Genomic DNA, 18,779 nt, shown 5'->3' on the forward strand with positions numbered 1-18,779 from the left:
CAGCAGTTCTTAGTGTTCATGCCAAAGTGTGTGTGGTAAAAACATAGACCAGCATTCCAGCATTGTCTGGTTTGGAGCCACGGGCATGAGCCTGCTGAAGGCTCTGTTGACAGAGTTTATAGAGACAGGGAAAGGAGGAGGTATGAAGCATCTCTACCTGGCTTAGACTATCAGCCATTTTAGCAACTCCTTATTGCCCTTCACAGGCGTATTAGCAAGGGTTGTGCGAACTTGATCAGACATTTGGTGCATAAAGAGTTCTTTAAAAATAAAACAAGGATGGTAAGGATGGTGATTGCCCAGGAGCGAGAAGCACGTGATCCATTAGCTCTGAAGACCTGGTGTCACCCAGCCCAGGCAAGGAGAGCAACTTCTGGGTGTGCTCAGACTCAAAGTCCAAATGCCTGTAATAGCTGAGTTTTCAGAGTGAACAGTCGGGTCTTTTAGTAGACTCACCACTCTGACTGCAGTGGAACTACTTAGCGATGCTACAAAGTAAAATTTGGCACGTCTGCAGTGATTTCTCGCATTGCACACTGGACTTCTACGTATGCAAACCTTGTGGTGGCGGCAGCTCCCAAAATTCTGGCAGCTTCAAAGCAACTGCATTGGTCAACACGTCGTTGAGTAACTCTGGAATCGTCCAAGTGTCAGGGATATATATCCAGGAAGGAGCCTGGAACATGCTTTCAGGGGTGATGGAAGAAAATACAACTAGAATGTTTGAGAGGGATGTAGAACACAGTCAGAATAGAGGGAAACAGATTTTGTGAAGGCAGATGGGATAGGTTAGATTGGCATAGTTGGTATTCGGGCGTGCTGCTCATCTGTACTAAATTTCCTATGTTCTAATAAGACACGCCTATATCAGGATATTAACTAAACAATCAATTGGAGAGGAACGGAAATCTGACTAATCTATTACGTGCAACTGCAACATTAAATATTTAGAAAGCTTAATTTTTCTTCAAGGTACTAATGATGTGCTTAGAAACAAAATATATTAAATAAAAACAACAGGAATTCTGCAGATGCTGGAAATTCAAGCAACACACATTGCTGGTAAAGGCAGCAGGCCAAGCAGCATCTGTAGGAAGAGGTGCAGTCGACGTTTCAGGCCGAGACCCTTCGTCAGGACTAACTGAAGGAACAGTGAGTAAGGGATTTGAAAGTTGGAGGGGGAGGGGGAGATCCAAAATGATAGGAGAAGACAGGAGGGGGAGGGATAGAGCCAAGAGCTGGACAGGTGATAGGCAAAAGGGGATACGAGAGGATCATGGGACAGGAGATCCGGGAAGAAAGACAAAGGGGGGGGGGACCCAGAGGATGGGCAAGAGGTATATTCAGAGGGACAGAGGGAGAAAAAGGAGAGTGAGAGAAAGAATGTGTGCATAAAAATAAGTAACAGATGGGGTACGAGGGGGAGGTGGGGCATTAGCGGAAGTTAAAGAAGTCGATGTTCATGCCATCAGGTTGGAGGCTACCCAGACGGAATACAAGGTGTTGTTCCTCCAACCTGAGTGTGGCTTCATCTTTACAGTACAGGAGGCAGTGGATAGACACGTCAGAATGGGAATGGGATGTGGAATTAAAATGTGTGGCCACTGGGAGATCCTGCTTTCTCTGGCGGACAGAGTGTAGGTGTTCAGCAAAGCGGTCTCCCAGTCTGCGTCGGGTCTCGCCAATATATAAAAGGCCACATCCGGAGCACCGGACGCAGTATATCACCCCAGTCGATTCACAGGTGAAGTGTTGCCTCACCTGGAAGGACTGTTTGGGGCCCTGAATGGTGGTAAGGGAGGAAGTGTAAGGGCATGTGTAGCACTTGTTCCGCTTACACGGATAAGTGCCAGGAGGGAGATCAGTGGGGAGGGATGGGGGGGACGAACGGACAAGGGAGTTGCGTAGGGAGCGATCGCTGCGGAATGCGGGGGCGGGGGTGGGAGGGAAAGATGTGCTTAGTGGTGGGATCCCGTTGGAGGTGGCGGAAGTTACGGAGAATAATATGTTGGACCCGGAGGCCGGTGGGGTGATAAGTGAGGACCAGGGGAACCCTATTCCTAGTGGGGTGGCGGGAAGATGGAGTGAGAGCAGATGTACGTGAAATGGGGGAGATGAGTTTAAGAGCAGAGTTGATAGTGGAGGAAGGGAAGCCCCTTTCTTTAAAAAAGGAAGACATCTCCCTTATCCTAGAATGAAAAGCCTCATCCTGAGAGCAGATGCGGCGGAGACAGAGGAATTGCAAGAAGGGGGTGGCGTTTTTGCAAAGACAGGATGAGAAGAGGAATAGTTCAGATAGCTGCGAGAGTCAGTAGGCTTATAGTAGACATCAGTGGATAAGCTGTCTCCAGTACGGAGAATAATATGTTGGACCCAGAGGCTGGTGGAGTGGTAGGTAAAGACCTATTAATATATTTTATTTTTAATAAAATAATATATTTTGCAGTATTCCCAATTATGTATAGTGTGGTGCACCATTTTTGGTACTTAAAGAACCAATGAAAACTGAACTTACAAAACTTAACCACATCCACTTCAGAATAACAAGGATAGATCAAGCATATTTTCTTCTAATAACATTCCAAAACAGTTTGCCTAAAAAAAAAAAAAAATTCAGAATCTTCATCAGTCTTCTCAGCCAGAAAAAGAATGATGGCCAGAAGGTTAAAGTCTAAAGTACTAAAGCAGCAGATTGCCAGGAAGAGATTTAATGCAAAACCAATGAAGGAGACAAGAGGCAGAACCTGTCACACAGTATAAAATATTGCTTTCAGATGTTGCATTGAGACACAAGATCAAATGTCCCAAAAGAGCAACTGGCCATGGGAATTATTCGACACAAGTGGCGAATAAAAGTCTAGCCTCAACATTACTCAATCACTGTGAAGGATGAACAAACATAACCTCTTAGTACAAGGACCGAAAACTTTATTTAAATATTACAGTAAAGATCACATTTCAGTACATATAGGCAAGATGAATTCACTCAATTTTACACCAAATTAAAACTGTTTCAAAGTCAAACTAAATGGAAAAAGTAGATCACACAAGTAACATGTCTGATCAACATGATGTGCTGTAAAAGTCTCAGTGGTCCATCTTACCCACCCAACATCAATGGCTTGTCATACACCTTAAGGACGAGTGCTTAGTTGCAAGTTGACAAATATCAAGGCAAATTCCACCCACCACTAAAACATGGGCACAGAGCTACAAAGGTAAGTTATTCACGTCTCATTGCCGACACTTCAAACTAAAATCCAGGTACCTGAGGAATATTAGCTTATTTGCAGACTGCCCAGCACATCTGTAGATGTGAACTTCTCAGTATTCGGGACAATTAGAGACAGGTGGGTATGTAAAAAGGGCCCGAAGGATCATTGGGGACCCGAGTCACCCCAACCACAAATTGTTCCAGCTGCTACCATCTGGGAAATGGTACTGCAGCATAAAAGCCAGGACCAACAAAACAGCTTCTTCCACCAGGCCATCAGACTGATTAATTCACGTTGATACAATTGTATTTCTATGCTATTTTAACTGCCCTATTATACATGCTTATTACAAATTACTACAAATTGCACATTGTACATTTAGACAGAGACGTAACGTGAAGATTTTTACTCCTCGTGTATGTGAAGGATATATCCAGTCACAACCTTAGTGAATGACACAACACAGTAGAGGTTATGCAAACCACTGCCGCATGCATTTGTTTGCTTTCAAACTATCTTGGGGGGGGGGGGGGAGTTTTGCTTGAATGAGTGTGCACTGCAAGGTGAATGAACTAACTGACCATCACCTTATAGTTCAGGAAGCCACTCAACTGGGTGTGTGTTGGTAAGGATCACAGTACAGCAGAATTGAACCTGTTCTCTGCAAGATACAGCAAGATTCATCTTGACTCTGGCCGGGGCTGGAGGCATCTAAAAGTGGAAAGTGAGGGTGTTGCTAATCATGGTGCACGTAGATTCAAACAATATTGGGCAAGACATTAAAAAGTTCTGTATAGTTTGTTTGCAGAACCGGGTACTAAAGGTTATAAACTCCGGATTATAACCTGAAATATGTGCAAAGTGCAAATCAGCTTAGCGATGTGAATCTATGCTCAAAGTCTGGTCTGGTAAAAGTGGAGCACTATGAAAGTGGAAACTGTACTATAGGGACATAGTCCAGCTCACATAGTAAGAGATATAGAAAAGGAAGAAATAATGAGAGCTGGTCAGAAAGGTATGGAAAAAAATCATGGGCCATTTTAGTTTACATACACACTCAAAAAAACATGAGTAAAGATAGCTTAGATAAGGAGTTCAGAGTGCTTCCAGGATGATTCTTGGAGTCTTACATTCCAGAGGTGACCAGAGAAAAATCTATAAATGTAAATAAAAGATCTACAAAAATATCTTCAGACAGTTGTCATTATAATATAATTCAATTATCATTTAGTTCAAAGATGAATTGGTCGTTAAACAAACCATCAAGAAAAAAAAAATCCAAGGTGACCATCCATAGTTAACTAAACAAAAATTAAACACTATATCAAACTTAAAAGGAAAAAAAAGCACAATTATGCAGGTCAGGAGATTGTGCAGAATATATAAAAAGGATAAGATCATTATAAGGATTAACAAGGAAGGAAAAGAATAAGGCACAAGACATAGCGAGCTAGGAGAGTATAGATTGTAAGAGCTTCCACAGATATTTAAAATAAAAATTAATGCTTTGGGAATTAACATATCAGCATGGTTAGAAAACTGGCTGGCAAACAGGAATGAGAAAGTAGATACAAATGCTTATTTTAATAGATAAACTTTAAAAAAAAGAGCACCAGTCCATGGTAAAATGTAACGAATGGTATGCCATAGACTGGTGCACAACTTTTTAAAATTTATTTACCAAATGAAAATACTAGAAGCATAGTTGTGGGTGGACGAACTAGTGATGCAATTAGAGATTGTCAGTATGACACTGTGGACATCACTGAGTCATGGCTGAAAGAAGGCCATAGTTGGAAGCTCAACATCAAAGGATATGCTTTGCATTGAACGGACAGGCAGGAAGGCATAGATCCATTGTTAAGAGATGGAATTACATCTTTAGAAAGAGGTCACAAAGGGTCAGAGAATGTTGAATCTTTGTGGATGGAGTTAAGAAACTGCAAAGGTAAAAAAACAATTATGGGAATCATATATAGGCCAAATAGTAGCCAAAATGTGGGGTTGCGATTATAAAGATTGTTGGAAAAGGCATGTAATAAGGGTATGTCACAATTGTAATGGAGGACTTCAATATACAAGGGGATTGGAAAAATCAAGTTGGTGTCAGATTGCAAGACAGGGAGAGCAGCTTGTGCTTGAGTCTACTCGGGGAAAGGCTATCTTAGATTGGGTATTGTATAATAACCCAGGTCTTATTAAGGAGCTTAATGTAAAGGAATCCTAAGGAGGCAGCGATCATGGTATGATTGAATTCATACTGCAATTGGAGAGGGAGAAGTCACATGTATTAGTATCACAATGGAATAAAGGGAATTATACAGCAGCTTGCCCAGGTGGATTCAGGGATGACAGCAAAGCAGAGGTGGCTGAAGTTTCTAGGAATAGTTCACAAGGCGCAGGATAGGCATGTCCCACAGAGGAAAAAGTTATCAAAAGGCAGGGGTAGGCAACTGTGGCTGACAAAGGAAGCTAAGGACTACATAAAAGCCAAGGAAAGAGGTTATAAGGTAGCAAAAGCGAGTGGGAAATTAGATGATTGGGAAGCTTTTAAAATCCAACAAATGGCAACTAAAAAAGCTAAAAGGGAAAAGATGCAATATAATGGCAAACTAGCTAATAATATGAAGCAGGCTATCAATTTTTTTTTAGTTATATGAAGAGTAAAAGTGAGGCGAGAGTTGATATTGGACCACTAGAAAATGATGCTGGTGAGGTAGTAATAGGGGGGACAAAGAAATGGCAGATGCACTTAATGGGTACTTTGCATCTGCCTTCACTGTGGAGGTGTGCCATTGGTCCATGAGTGTCAAGGAGCTGGAGTAAGTGTCATTGCTAGGCAAAGGAAAAAGTGCTAGTCAAACTCAAATGTCTTAAGGTGGATAGGTCACCTGGACCAGATGGACTAATCCCAGAGTCATGAGAGAGATTGCTGAAGAGATAATGGATGCATTTGTTATTATCTTTCAAGAATCACTTGATTCTGGCATGGTCTTGGAGGACTGGAAGATCGCAAATGTCACTCCACTCTTTAAGAAGGGAGGAAGGAAAAAAGAAGGAAATTATAGGCCAGTTAACCTAACATCAATGGTTGGGAAAGTGTTGGTGTCTATTATTAAAGATGAAGTTTTGGGGTACTTGGAGACCAATGATAAAATAAATCAAAGTCAGCATGGTTTCTGTAATGGGAAATCTTGCCTGAGAAATGTGTTAAGAGTCATTTGAGGAAGTAACAAGCAGGATGGACAGAGGAGAGACAGTGGATATTATTTACTTGAATTTTCAGAAGGCAGTGATAAGGTCCCACATGAGGCTGCTTTACAAGATAAAATCCTATGGTAAAGATACTAGCATGGATAGAGGAATGGCTGACACGCAGGAGCAGGAGCTTAGGAGAGTCGATGGTGCCTAATGGCGACTCCTCTGCTTGCATCTTTGGAAACAGCACTATTTCTATCTTTAATATCTCTATTTTTCCCTTTCAGGGTTCTTTTGAAGACCCTGACCTGGAGTTACATGCTGACTATAGTTCTTTGCAAGAATGGGACCCGCTCTCAGGGCTTCATGACTGGCTGTTATTCGAAATGCCAAGGGTGCGGTCTAAGAGCTTCGCTCGCCTTCGGAGGGCCAAGATTTTGTGGCTCTGGAGACGGGAGGATCGAAGGTTAGTGTCCTGGCAGGAAATCGGTGTGTCATGGGAGTCGGAAGATCTAAGGCTGTATGCCTGGACAGCTGAGATCTTTGGGCACAGAGCTCAGAAAAAGCGACACAACAGACTTTTAACATCGTAAACCAGCGAGTTGTTTGTTATGTCTCCCCTCTTGCTGTGAAATGGAGACATCTTTTTTTCCTTATTAGGGAGGGACAGAGCCTGTGGTATGTCAGATACTGGGTGAACAAGTAGTCTTTGGGGTACTGCAATTCTGTGTCTTTGCTGTTGCTTTGCTGCATGCGTGAGTGCTCAGTGGTGGGTGCCAATGCTTCTTTCTTTCTCGCTGATGTGGGGGGGGCTGGGGGGAGGGAATTGTCACTTGCTGCTGCTTACGTGCAGGAGGGAGGGGAACTGGGGGACTTTGGGGTTCTAACGTTTACCTATCATTCATTCTTTGGTAGCATTCCTCTGTTTTTCGTGGATGGCTGCAAAGAAAGAGCATTTCAGGATGTATATCGTATACATTTCTTTGACATTAAATGTACCTTTGAAACAAAAGGGGCCTTTCCTGGTTGCCGGTGATTAGTGGTATTCATCAGGGGTCAGTATTGGGTTTGCAACTTTTCACATTATTTGTCAGTGATTTAGATAATGGAATTGTTAGCTTTGTGGCAAAGTCTTTGGGTGATATGAAGTTAGGTGGAGGGGTAGGTAGAGCTGAGGAAGTAATGCAAATGCAGCAGGACTTAGACAAGTTGGAAGAATGGGCAAACAGTGGCAGATGGAATACAGTGTTGGGAAATGTATGATAATGCACTTTGGTAAAAGGAACAATAGGGTGGACTATTATCTAAATGGGGAGAAGGTTCAAACATCAGACATGCAGAGGAACCTGGGACACCTCATGTAAGTCTCCCAGAAGGTTAATTTACAGGTTGAGTCTGTGGTAAAGGCAGCAAATACGATATTGCCATTTACTTCAAGGGGTATAGAATATAAAAGTAAGGACATAATGCTGAGTCTTTATAACATACTAGTCAGGCAACACTTGGAGTATTGTCAACAGTTTTGGGCCCCATATCTCAGAAAGGATATGTTGTCATTAGAGAGAATCTAGAGGAGGTTCATGAGGATGATTCCAGGAATGAATAGGTTAACGTACCAGGAGTATTTGGCAGCTTTGGGTCTGTACTCACTGTAATTTAGAAAAATGCATTGAAACCTACGAAATGTTGTAAGGACTAGATAGGGCGGGTGTGGATAAGATGTTTCCTATGATAGGAGTATCTAGAACTAGAGGGCACAGCCTCAAAATTGAGTGGTGACACTTTAGTACAGGGGTCCCCAACCTTTTTTGCACCACAGACCAGTTTAATATTGACAAAATTCTTGCGGACTGGCCGATGGGGGTGGGGAAGGATGTGTTAACCACGACCATAATATAGGTGATAAGTCAACTACAAGTCATTTATGTGGCTAATATACTCAATTTCAGTTCTAAAGGGGTTTATCTAACAAATTTAATATTAAACACACAGCGCATACCTTCCTCGTATGAACATATAAAATCATTGCAACACACCAATATCGCTGAATCAGTGGGAGCCCTGGGCTTGTTTTCCTGCAGTAAGACAGTCCCATCGAGGGGTGATGGGACACAGCGATACTTGAAGGGGGTTCCAGTCTATTCCGCAATTTAGTTTTCATTGCATTCATTGCAGAAAACTCTGCTTCGCAGTGATATAATGTTAGAAATGGAAGCAACGTTTTCAGTGCTTTCGTGGCTATCTCAGGATATTCAGCCTTGACTTTGATCCAGAATACCAGCAGAGATGTTATAGCATACTTTTCAGCCCACTGTCATTTGCAAGCTCGAGGAGTTGATCTTCTTCCCGCGCTGACATGGATGATTCACCGGAAACATTCACAAATGGGTCAGGAACCCATTCCTTTACACATCTTGGGTCACTGATGACCTCGCATGCATTCAAGTTCAACAGTGGGCGTGACAGGAAATGAGGAAAGGTGCAGCTGATTCATATCGCCAAATCATATTGTTTCCTTGCAGCCCGGTAGCACATGCTTTGCGGACCAGTACCGGTCTGCGGCTCAGTGGTTGGGGGCCACTGCTTTAGAACAGAGGTAAGGAGGTTTTTTTTTTTTTTAGCCAGAGAGTAGTGACTCTATGGAATGCTCTGCACAGACTATGGTGAAGGCCACATTCATGGGTATATTTGTGGAAGTTGATAGTTTCCTGATCAGTCAGGGCATCAAGGGCTATGGCGAGAAAGCAAGAGTAGAGTCGAGTGGGATCTGGGATCAGCCATGATGGAATGGCAGAGCAGACTCAATGGGCTGAATGGCCTAATTCTGCTCCTATGTCTTACGGTCTTATGATCTAACAACACAGAAACAGGTAGAAAGTAAGTTGGGAAAAACAATTGAGCCTACAAGATTATATAGACAGATTTGGTGAGCGGTCAAAGATCTTGCAAAAAGTGTTCAATGTGGGAAGATGTGAAATTGTGAAAGTTAAAACAAAGCCTTTTAAATGGTGACCAAATGTAGGGCTCCAAGATGAAAAAGATTCTGGTTCCCATAGTTCACAATAGGCTGCCATGGAGGTACATCAAAGAATAAGGAAAACTAACAGAATGGTATCATTTATAGCTAGACAAAAAAAAATGCAAAAATAGGAAGGTTGTGTTTCAGTTACAAAGTGCTTTGTTGAGGTCACACCAGAGTTCTATGTGCAGTATTGGTGCCCTTAAAGAAGTTAATGTATTAGAAACAATTGAGATGTTTACAAAACTAATACCAGTAACCAGTGGGCTGACTAACAACATTGTACACAATCCTCCTGAGTTTACAAGAGTGACGAGCGACTTAACTGAAATACACAAGATCCAACCAATGGAAGTAGAACAAGATTTCCTCATGTGAAGTAGTCTGGAAATCTAGACCATGCTCTAAAGTCAATCCACTTAAGATAAAGATAAAGAGAAACATCTTCTCAGATGCTTGAGACATCAGAACTTCCTTCCTTGAAGCAAATTGGAAATGGTCTTCATTTTTAAGATTCAAAGTATGTATGCAGTATACAATCGTAAGATTTGTCTTCCCTACTGACAGCCACAAAACAAAGAAAAACCATGGACCCATTCAAGAAAAAACATCAACAACCCCCCTCGTGCAAAATAAACATATTGTGCAAACGGCAAAAAAGCAAGTGAAAAAACACAAACTGGAGAAAAGTCCAGGCACATTTCAGTTCAGCTCAGTGTTCATTATCTGCATGCCACCCCATTTCAAAAATCATCCAAAATAGCAACAAAAAAAAGGAGCAACTAGAAACTAAAATCACATCATACTTTGAGCCAGAGTCCAATACACAAACCACATTGGGGGGGGGGGGACGGGGGAGAAGAGAGAGAGAGACAGAGACCATATGAACGTAACCATATGAACACGCAAGCAAGAGGGAGAGAGAGAGACCATCACGTGCAGACACCTGCCTCTGGCAGCAGAGTGAGAGTTGGCAGATGGCACTGAACATTTGCTCGCCTTCCACACCTGCCTCGATCATTTTAATCTTCCTCGGCATTTTAATCATCTGGAAATGGAATCTATTGTCTGCTCGCAGCCCATCTCCAGGCTTCTGACCTCCATGCCACAGGCTTCACTCCCAGCCTTCTGAGATCCTCTCAGAGACAGAAAAGGAGCAGCTGAAGGAGTTGCCCTTGGTAGTATTGTTCACTGGTGCCATCTTCTTCTGGATATCATGGCAGATGCAAAGAGATTATGGAGAAGCAAGCTTTAAGAGTTCAGTGGTTAACAGGTAAGGTTACTATCAGATCTGCTATGTCCATATTACATGTTGACCTAGACTTGAGAGCCAGTCCCAATTCATAAATTGGTATATTCATATATAACTCCAACAACATGGACACATTTTCAAATAAATTGCAGGATGGGTGAGAAATGCTGCTCTCAGCACTGACAACCACAAGCTGAGAATAGTATCTTTTGAAATTAATGTTTATTTCAGAAGCAGCACTCAGTCCTGGTAACATCAGAAAACATTTTCATACCCAACCTCCAAACATAATATTTGATTAAATATCAAATGGAAAAAATGTTAATTTTTTTTCTCCACAGATTCTGTCTAACCTGCACAGATGTTACCTGACTTGAGTACTTCCAGCATCCTTGGCTTTTATTTTAGCTTTTCAGCCCAACAATAGATGATTTACATTTGTATAGTGCATTTGATAGGACATTGTGAGAGTCTTCACAATGTTTCCAAATAAGTACTGTACTTCTGAAGTATTGTCACTGTTGCAGTCTGTGCATTGCAGATTTGCATAAATAGTAATATTGAATATATTAATAATATTGATTCAGAAATCAGTACTGTGAACCCTTCTAAAACTTCTAGCAACCATTCCAAGTCTAACTCCACCCGGATAATATAGAACCACAGAAATGAAAGCTGCTGCTGCTGATACACCAATGCCAAGAACCTGTCTTATTTACTTATCTATTTACTTAGACAATATAGTTAAAATACAATTTCAACCCTGTTTGAGAAATCAACTTTGATCATGCAATATGGAGCAACTGGGTTTCAATTACAGCTGTCTCGCCAAAACTCATATTTCTGGAAAACCCAGATGCCAGAGGTATCAACATAGCTGTTTCAGTTGCAAGAATAATCTTATAACTTAGCCAAATAAACTTGTCCTCAAAATTTTCAGTTTATTAATCTTCACTCCTGTTATAAATCCTTCTCCCAAAATCTGCAATCTTCTCCAATGACACAGGGTCTTTGAGTTCCTCCAGTCCTGGACTCCTGCATAACTTTGATTGTATTTACTCTGGCTGCACCTTAAGGCTGAAACCTTGATCCTCTGTGCTCCCAACTATAAAACTTGCTGCTTCAATAGTAGAGGAAGCATGCCAGTGGAGGTAGGGGAAGTCCTTAATGAATACTTTGCTTCAGTATTCACCATTGAGAGGAACCTTGACGATGGTGAGGACAGTGTCAACAGGCTGATATGCTTGAACTTGTTGATGTTAAGAGAGGAAGAGCTGGAATGTTTGAAAAATATTAGGGTAGATAAGTCTCCAGGGCCAGACAATGATATACCTTATGTTACGACAGAAAGCAAGGGAAGAGATTACAACGCCCTTGACAATGATTTTTGCGTCCACACTGGCCACAGCAGTAGTACCAGATGACTGGAGAGTGGAAAATGTTTTTCCCTTCTTTAAGGGAAGAGGGAAATACAGACCGGCAACTCTCACTTCAGTTCTGGGCTGATAAGTGGCAGATGGAGTTCAATCCAGCAAAGTATAAAGTGATTCATCTTGGAAGGTCGAATTTCATAGCAGAATACAGGGTTAACGGCAAAATTCTTATCAGTATGGAGGAACAGAGGGATAGAATCATAGAAAACCTACAGCACAATACAGGCCCTTCAGCCCACAATGCTGTGCTGAACATGTACTTACTTTAGAAATTTCCTAGGATTATCCATAGTTATTTCTTCAACGGTTTGAAGGGTTATTTCTTCAGCAGTTTGAATGGGGCACGACTGTGCAAGCGCATGGAAGTCAGCCAGTGAGAACAACGAGAAGACTTTAAAAAGACCAATTTATACAGCGGGCGGCTACATGTACCATGAATAGGTACATGGAGCTTAGAAAAAGAGGGGGCTATGGGTAAGCCGAGGTAGTTATAAGGTAAGGACATGTTCAGCACAGTTTTGTGGGCTGAAGGGCCAATCTTGTGCTGTAGATTTTCATGTTTCTATTTCTACAGCCCTCTATTCTTCCAAGCTCCATGTACCTATCCAGGAAGTCTCTTCAAAGACCTTATTGTATCAGCCTCCACCACGGTCACCAACAGTTCATGCCACACACTCACCACTCTGCGTAAAAAAAATTACCCCGACATCCCCTCTGTACTTACTTCCAAGAACCTTAAAACTGTGCCCTCTCATGTTAGCTATTTCAGCCCTGGGAAAAAGCCTCTGACTATCCACACAATCAATACCTCTCATCATCTTATACACCTCTATCAGGTCACCACTCATTCTCCATCGCTCCAAGGAGAAAAGGCCAAGTTTACTCAACCTATTCTCTTAAGGCATGCTCCCCAATCCAGGCAATATCCTTGTAAATCTCCTCTGCACCCTTTCTATGTTTCCACAGCCTTCCTATAGTCAGGTGACCAGAACTGAGCACAGTACTCCAAGTGAGGTCTGACCAGGGTCCTATATAGCTGTAACATTACCTCTCGGCTCTTGAACTCAAGCCCAAGGTTGATGAAGGCCAATGCACCGTAAGCTGCCCTAACCACAGAGTCAACCTGCAAAGCAGCTTTGAGTGTCCTATGGATTCAGACTCAAAGATCAGACTCTGATCCTCCACACTGCCAACAGTCTTATTGGCAGTCTTATCGTTAATACTATATTCTGCCATCATATTTGACCTAGCAAAATGAACTACCACACACTTACCTGGGTTGAACCCCATCTGCCACTTCTCAGCCCAGTTTTGCATCCTATCAATGCCCTGCTGTGACTTCTGACAGCCCTCCACACTATCCATAACACCCCAACCTTTGTGTCATCAGCAAATTTACCAACCCATCCCTCCACTTCCTCATCCAGGTCATTTATAAAAATCACAAAGGGGTCCCAGAACAGATCCCTGAGGCACACCACTGGTCACCAACCTCCATGCAGAATATGACCCATCTACAACCACTGTGACTTCAGTGGACAAACCAATTCTGGATCCACAAAGCAAGTTCCCCTTGGACCCATGCCTCCTTACTTTCTCAATAAGCCTGCCATGGGGTACCTTATCAAATGCCTTGCTGAAATCCATATACACTACATCTACTGCTCTACCTTCATCAATGTGTTTAGTCACATCCTCAAAAAATTCAATCAGGCTCATAAGGCACGACCTGCCTTTGACAAAGCCATGCTGACTATTCCTAATCATATTATTCCCCTCCAAATGTTCATAAATCCTGCCTCTCTGGATCTTCGCCATCAACTTACCAACCACTGAAGTAAGATCTCTGGTCTATAATTTCCTGGGCTATCTCTACTCCCTTTCTTGAATCATTGAACAACATCTGCAACCCCCCAATCCTCCAGAACCTCTTCCATCCCTATTGATGATGCAAAGATCATTGCCAGACACTGAGCAACCTCCTCCCTTGCCCCGTACAGTAGCCTGGGTATATCTCATCCGGTCCCAGTGACTTATCCAACTTGATGCTTTCCAAAAGCTCCAGCACATCCTCTTTCTTAATGTCTATATGCTCAAGCTTTTCAGTCTGCTATAAATCATTCCTGAAATTGCCAAGATCCTTTTCCATAGTGAATATTGAAGCAAAGTATTCATTAAGTACCTCCGCTATCTCCTCTGGCTCCATACACACTTTTCCACTGTCACACTTGATTGGTCCCATTGTCTCACACCTTATCCTCTTGCTCTTCACATACTCGTAGAATGCCTTGGGGTTTTCCTTAATCCTGCAAGATCTTGGCGTCCACATCACAGATCCCTCAAAGTTGCTGCGCAAGTTGATAGGGTTGCTAAGGAGGCGTATGGTGCGTTTGCCTTCATTCATCTGGATCTGAATTTAAGAGCTGCAAGGTAGCTCTATAAAACCCTGTTTAGACCACACTTGGAATATTGTGTTCAGTTCTGGTCACCTCATTATAGGAAGGAAGCTTTAGAGGAGGCATTGGAGATTTACCAGGATGCTGCCTAGACTTGAGGGCATGCCTTATGAAGATAAAGTTCAAAGTAAATTTATTATCTATGTACATATATGTTGCTGCATACTACCCAGAGTTACCTGTTCTTGGGGGCATTCACAGTAAATACAAAGAATCACATTAGAATCAATGAAAAACCGCAAACAAAGACAATGTGCAAAAGACAACAAACTGTGCAAATACAAAAATAGGAAAAAAAACAAAATAACAATAATATAATAATAAATTAATAAATAAATAAAGCAGCAACAAGTATTGAGAATGAGTTGTAGAGTCCTTGATACTGAATCCATGGGTTGTGAAATCAGTTCAGTGTTGGGGTGGGTGAAATTATCCCCTCTGGTTCTACAGCCCGATGTTTGAAGAGTAATAACCATTCCTGAACCTGGTGGTGTGGGACTTGAGGTCCTCTATCCCCTTCCTGATGGCAGCAGTGAGAGCATGACCTGGATGGTGGGGATCCTTCATGATGAATGTTGGTTTCTTGTGACAGTGCTCCTTGCAGATGAGCCAATGGTGGTGAATGAGCTTGGCTTTTCTCTTTGGAGCAAAGGAGGATCAGAGGTGAATTGATAGGGGCATATAAGATGATAAGAGGCATAGACTGAGTGGATAGCCAGAGACTCTTTCCCATACTAGGAATGGCTAATGCAAGGGAGAATAATTTTAGGGTAATTGGAGGAAAGCATGGCAGGGCGGGGGTGTTGACAGAAGTAGGTTATTTACACAGAGAGAGGTGGCTACGAGGAATGCTCTGCCAGGGATTGTGGTAGAGACAGCTACATTAGGGACACTTAAGAGACTCTTAGACAGGCATTTGATTGATAGAAAAATGGAGGGTTATATAGGAGGGAAGGGTTAGATTGAAAGGTTGGCACAACATTGTGGGCCAAAGGACCTGAACATCGAACTACATTGCTCATTGCACCATTAGTATTGCCTGGTGGAAGCATTTCCAGCATTGCTTACATTTTAGAACTCCACAGTGCCAGAGTTACTTTCATTCCATTCTCAGGTGTCTAAGCAAATTTTGTTTGATAACATTCCTGTGAAGTACTTGCAATGCTTGGCTACATGAAAGCAAAAGGATAAGCAGTTTGCTGCTTCTACAACACTCCTCCCTCCTAGATTAGTGGCCCTCTTCCAAAATTGTAACTCACAACTTTGACCTAGGTACAGAGGAGATGTCAGGGGCAAGTTTTTTTTTAAAAAACGCAGAGAGTGGGGAGTGTGTGGAATGGGCTGCCGGTGGCGGGGAAAATGATAGAGTCTTTTAAGAGACTCCTGGAGCTTAGAAAAATAGAGGGCTATGGGTAAAGCCTAGGTAGTTCTAAGGTAGGGACATGTTCGGCACAGCTTTGTGGGCCGAAGGGCCTGTATTGTGCTACAGGTTTTTCTCTGTTTCTAGAGCTTCTCTTCCTCAAATGCTGTTCTCCCATTTCACTATATACATTTTGTTCTGACTATCAGATCATAGGAAGGATGTAATTAAGCTATAGAGGGTGCAAGAAGATTCAGTGGTGTCACTGCAACTGGCTTTAATTATGAAGAGACAGATTAGGCTGGGATTGTATTCCCTGGATCAAAAGAGGCTGAAGGGTGACCTTATAAAGGGTTGCAAAATTCTGAGGTGGGTGTTCACATTCTTTTTCCAAGGATGGGAGAACCTAACATGAGGAAATATAGGGAAAGGGGAATCCAAGGGGCAGGTTTATCAAACACTTTCTGACTTATTTCTGACAGCAGAATGCTGCTCTTACAGAGTGCCACTGCACATCTATTCTTCCACATCTCCAGTGTTCAGACTGCCAGAAGTCACTACGAGCATACAACTCAACCTTACGTAGTTACAGCAGATGACACCGACTGCACTGAACAACTTTGGTGACCTCATACCAAAGCACGATGGCTTCAGCATCTTTAGTCACCATCAGACAGTCTAATATGTAATCCAAGTACAAATCTTCTAGTTTGCCTGGTTTAAGTTCTATCTGATGTACACACAAAATGGTGGAGGAACTCAGTGGGTTAGACCACAAGACATAGGAGCTGAATTAGGCCACTTGGCGACGAGTCTGCCCCACCATTTCATCATGCCTGATTTATTGCTCATCTCAACCCCACTCTCCTGCCTTCTCTCCATATTTGACACACTTTCTAATCAAGAACCTGTCAGGCTCCACTCTAAATATAAGCAGTAACTTGTCCTCCTCCGCCATCTATGGCAATGTATTCCAGATACACGGTCCTCTGGATAAGAAAAAATCCTTATCTCTGTTCTAAAGGGAACTCGATCTATACTGAGGCTATGGTCCTAGACTCCCTCATTATAAGAAACATCCTTTCCATATCCACTCTATCTAGGCCTTTCAATATTCGACAGGTTAAATTTGAGCCAAATGGGGGTAGCTTAAAGACAACTTGAAAAAGATGGGCAGAAAGACATATTTCCCTGCTTTATAGATCTATTACTCTTAATTAATTATTTTGCCATTCCCTTTGTTCAAGCTGTAACTTGCACTTCTTAAACTCGTGTATGGCTTTAAGATTCAGAAAATCCCCCAACACCACAATTTACTTAGAAACCATAGAAAAACTACAGCACAGAAACAGGCTTTTCGGCCCTTCTTGGCTGTGCCAAACCATTTTCTGCCTAGTCCCACTGACCTGCACACCGACCATATCCCCCCATACACCTCCCATCCATGTATCCGTCCAATTTATTCTTAAATGTTAAAAAACCCGCATTTACCACCTGGTCTGGCAGCTCATTCCACACTCCCAACACTCTGTGTGAAGAAGCCTCCCCCCCCGCAATGTTCCCTTCAAACTTTTCCCCCTTCACCCTTAACCCATGTCCTCTGGTTTTTTCCTCCCCTTGTCTCAGTGGAAAAAGCCTACTTGCATTCACTCTATCTATACCCATCATAATTTTATATCTCTATCAAATCTTCCCTCATTCTTCTACGCTCCAGGGAATAAAGTCTTAACTTGATTCAACCTTCCTCTGTAACTGAGTTTCTCAAGTCCCGGCAACATCCTTGTAAACCTTCTCTGCACTCTTTCAACCTTAAATCCTTCCTGTAATTTGGTGACCAAAACTGAACACAATACTCCAGATTCGGCCTCACCAATGCCTAATACAACCTCACCATAACATTCCAGCTCTTGTTAAGTTGTTGTTATTTTGTTAAGTTATTAAACTTGTTAAGTTATTTTAGCTGTGCCTATTCCGATTATCTGCATACGTGTTTAAATCCATTGGGTTAATTTTGCAAATAACTTGCTGCCAGTTCCCCACGACACCCGGATTATCGCATTAAATAAGACAGCGACAGCCTCCAAACGGTAAACACTTATCGATTATGATGATGCTGCAAATCGATTGGGGCGGTGGGAGGGGAATGGGCGAGTGCTTCGTGCCTTCTCAGTAAAAAGAGATTCCCAGGTTGAAAATGACAGACAAGCACCTCCAGCAAAACACAGCAGCAGAAAGCACACACGAGAGAAGCTGCCTGCGGGCAGGAGGTGAAAATTAACCAAATGGCGAGCAGCGGCCTACTCAAGGCTCCCAGGCCTCGGCCTGCCCTGAGCTGTGACGCCAGATCCGAGCCATGAGAACCGCCGCCGCGTAAGCACGGCGCCCTGTCAACACAACCCGTACTCACAGTGACGTCAGCCCGGTAATCCAACCAGCAGCCCCCGGGATGTTTGAGCCTCGCCCGCCACCCGATGACGGCTCTGCTGTGCGCAGGCTGACGTATTGGGCTTCTTTAAGTTCTTCCCCTCTCCCTGCAGGATAGGGCCACGTCAAACCAAAACTCGAGGGCCACGGGGAGGAATGACATCAGCTGAGCATGGGGAAAAAACAAGAGAGGGACTGTAATCGTCTGCAGCATGAAAGATGGTTGTGTCACTGACAATTGCCAAAAGCTGCAGGAAGCGAACCCCCCACCCCAAGATGCCGGTTCTTTATGGTAGAGGCAGACGTGGGGAGGATGGTGGCATCATAAAGGGTGGCTGAAAAGATTAACTTCAGGAAAAAAGGTCTTTGGACAGGACAGATTTGTAATTGTGTGGGGCTAAAGGTCATGGGATGTTTAGAAT

The 18,779-nt window shown here is 42.8% G+C and overlaps 1 protein-coding gene across 2 annotated transcripts in view; it reads right to left on the reverse strand.

Annotated features, from left to right (window-relative positions):
• rhbdd1 (rhomboid domain containing 1) overlaps positions 1-18,488 on the reverse strand; it is a 94,204-nt gene extending 75,716 nt beyond the window's left edge. For both annotated transcript variants that reach the window (XM_072255088.1, XM_072255089.1), the window contains exon 1: positions 18,341-18,488. The gene's annotated coding sequence lies outside the window, so the exon portion shown is untranslated. The remainder of the gene's footprint in view (positions 1-18,340) is intronic.
• Between the last annotated feature and the right edge of the window lie 291 nt (positions 18,489-18,779).

This window comes from Mobula birostris, chromosome 4 (genome assembly GCF_030028105.1).
Source record: "Mobula birostris isolate sMobBir1 chromosome 4, sMobBir1.hap1, whole genome shotgun sequence".
In the NCBI taxonomy this organism is placed as follows: Eukaryota; Metazoa; Chordata; class Chondrichthyes; order Myliobatiformes; family Myliobatidae; genus Mobula; species Mobula birostris.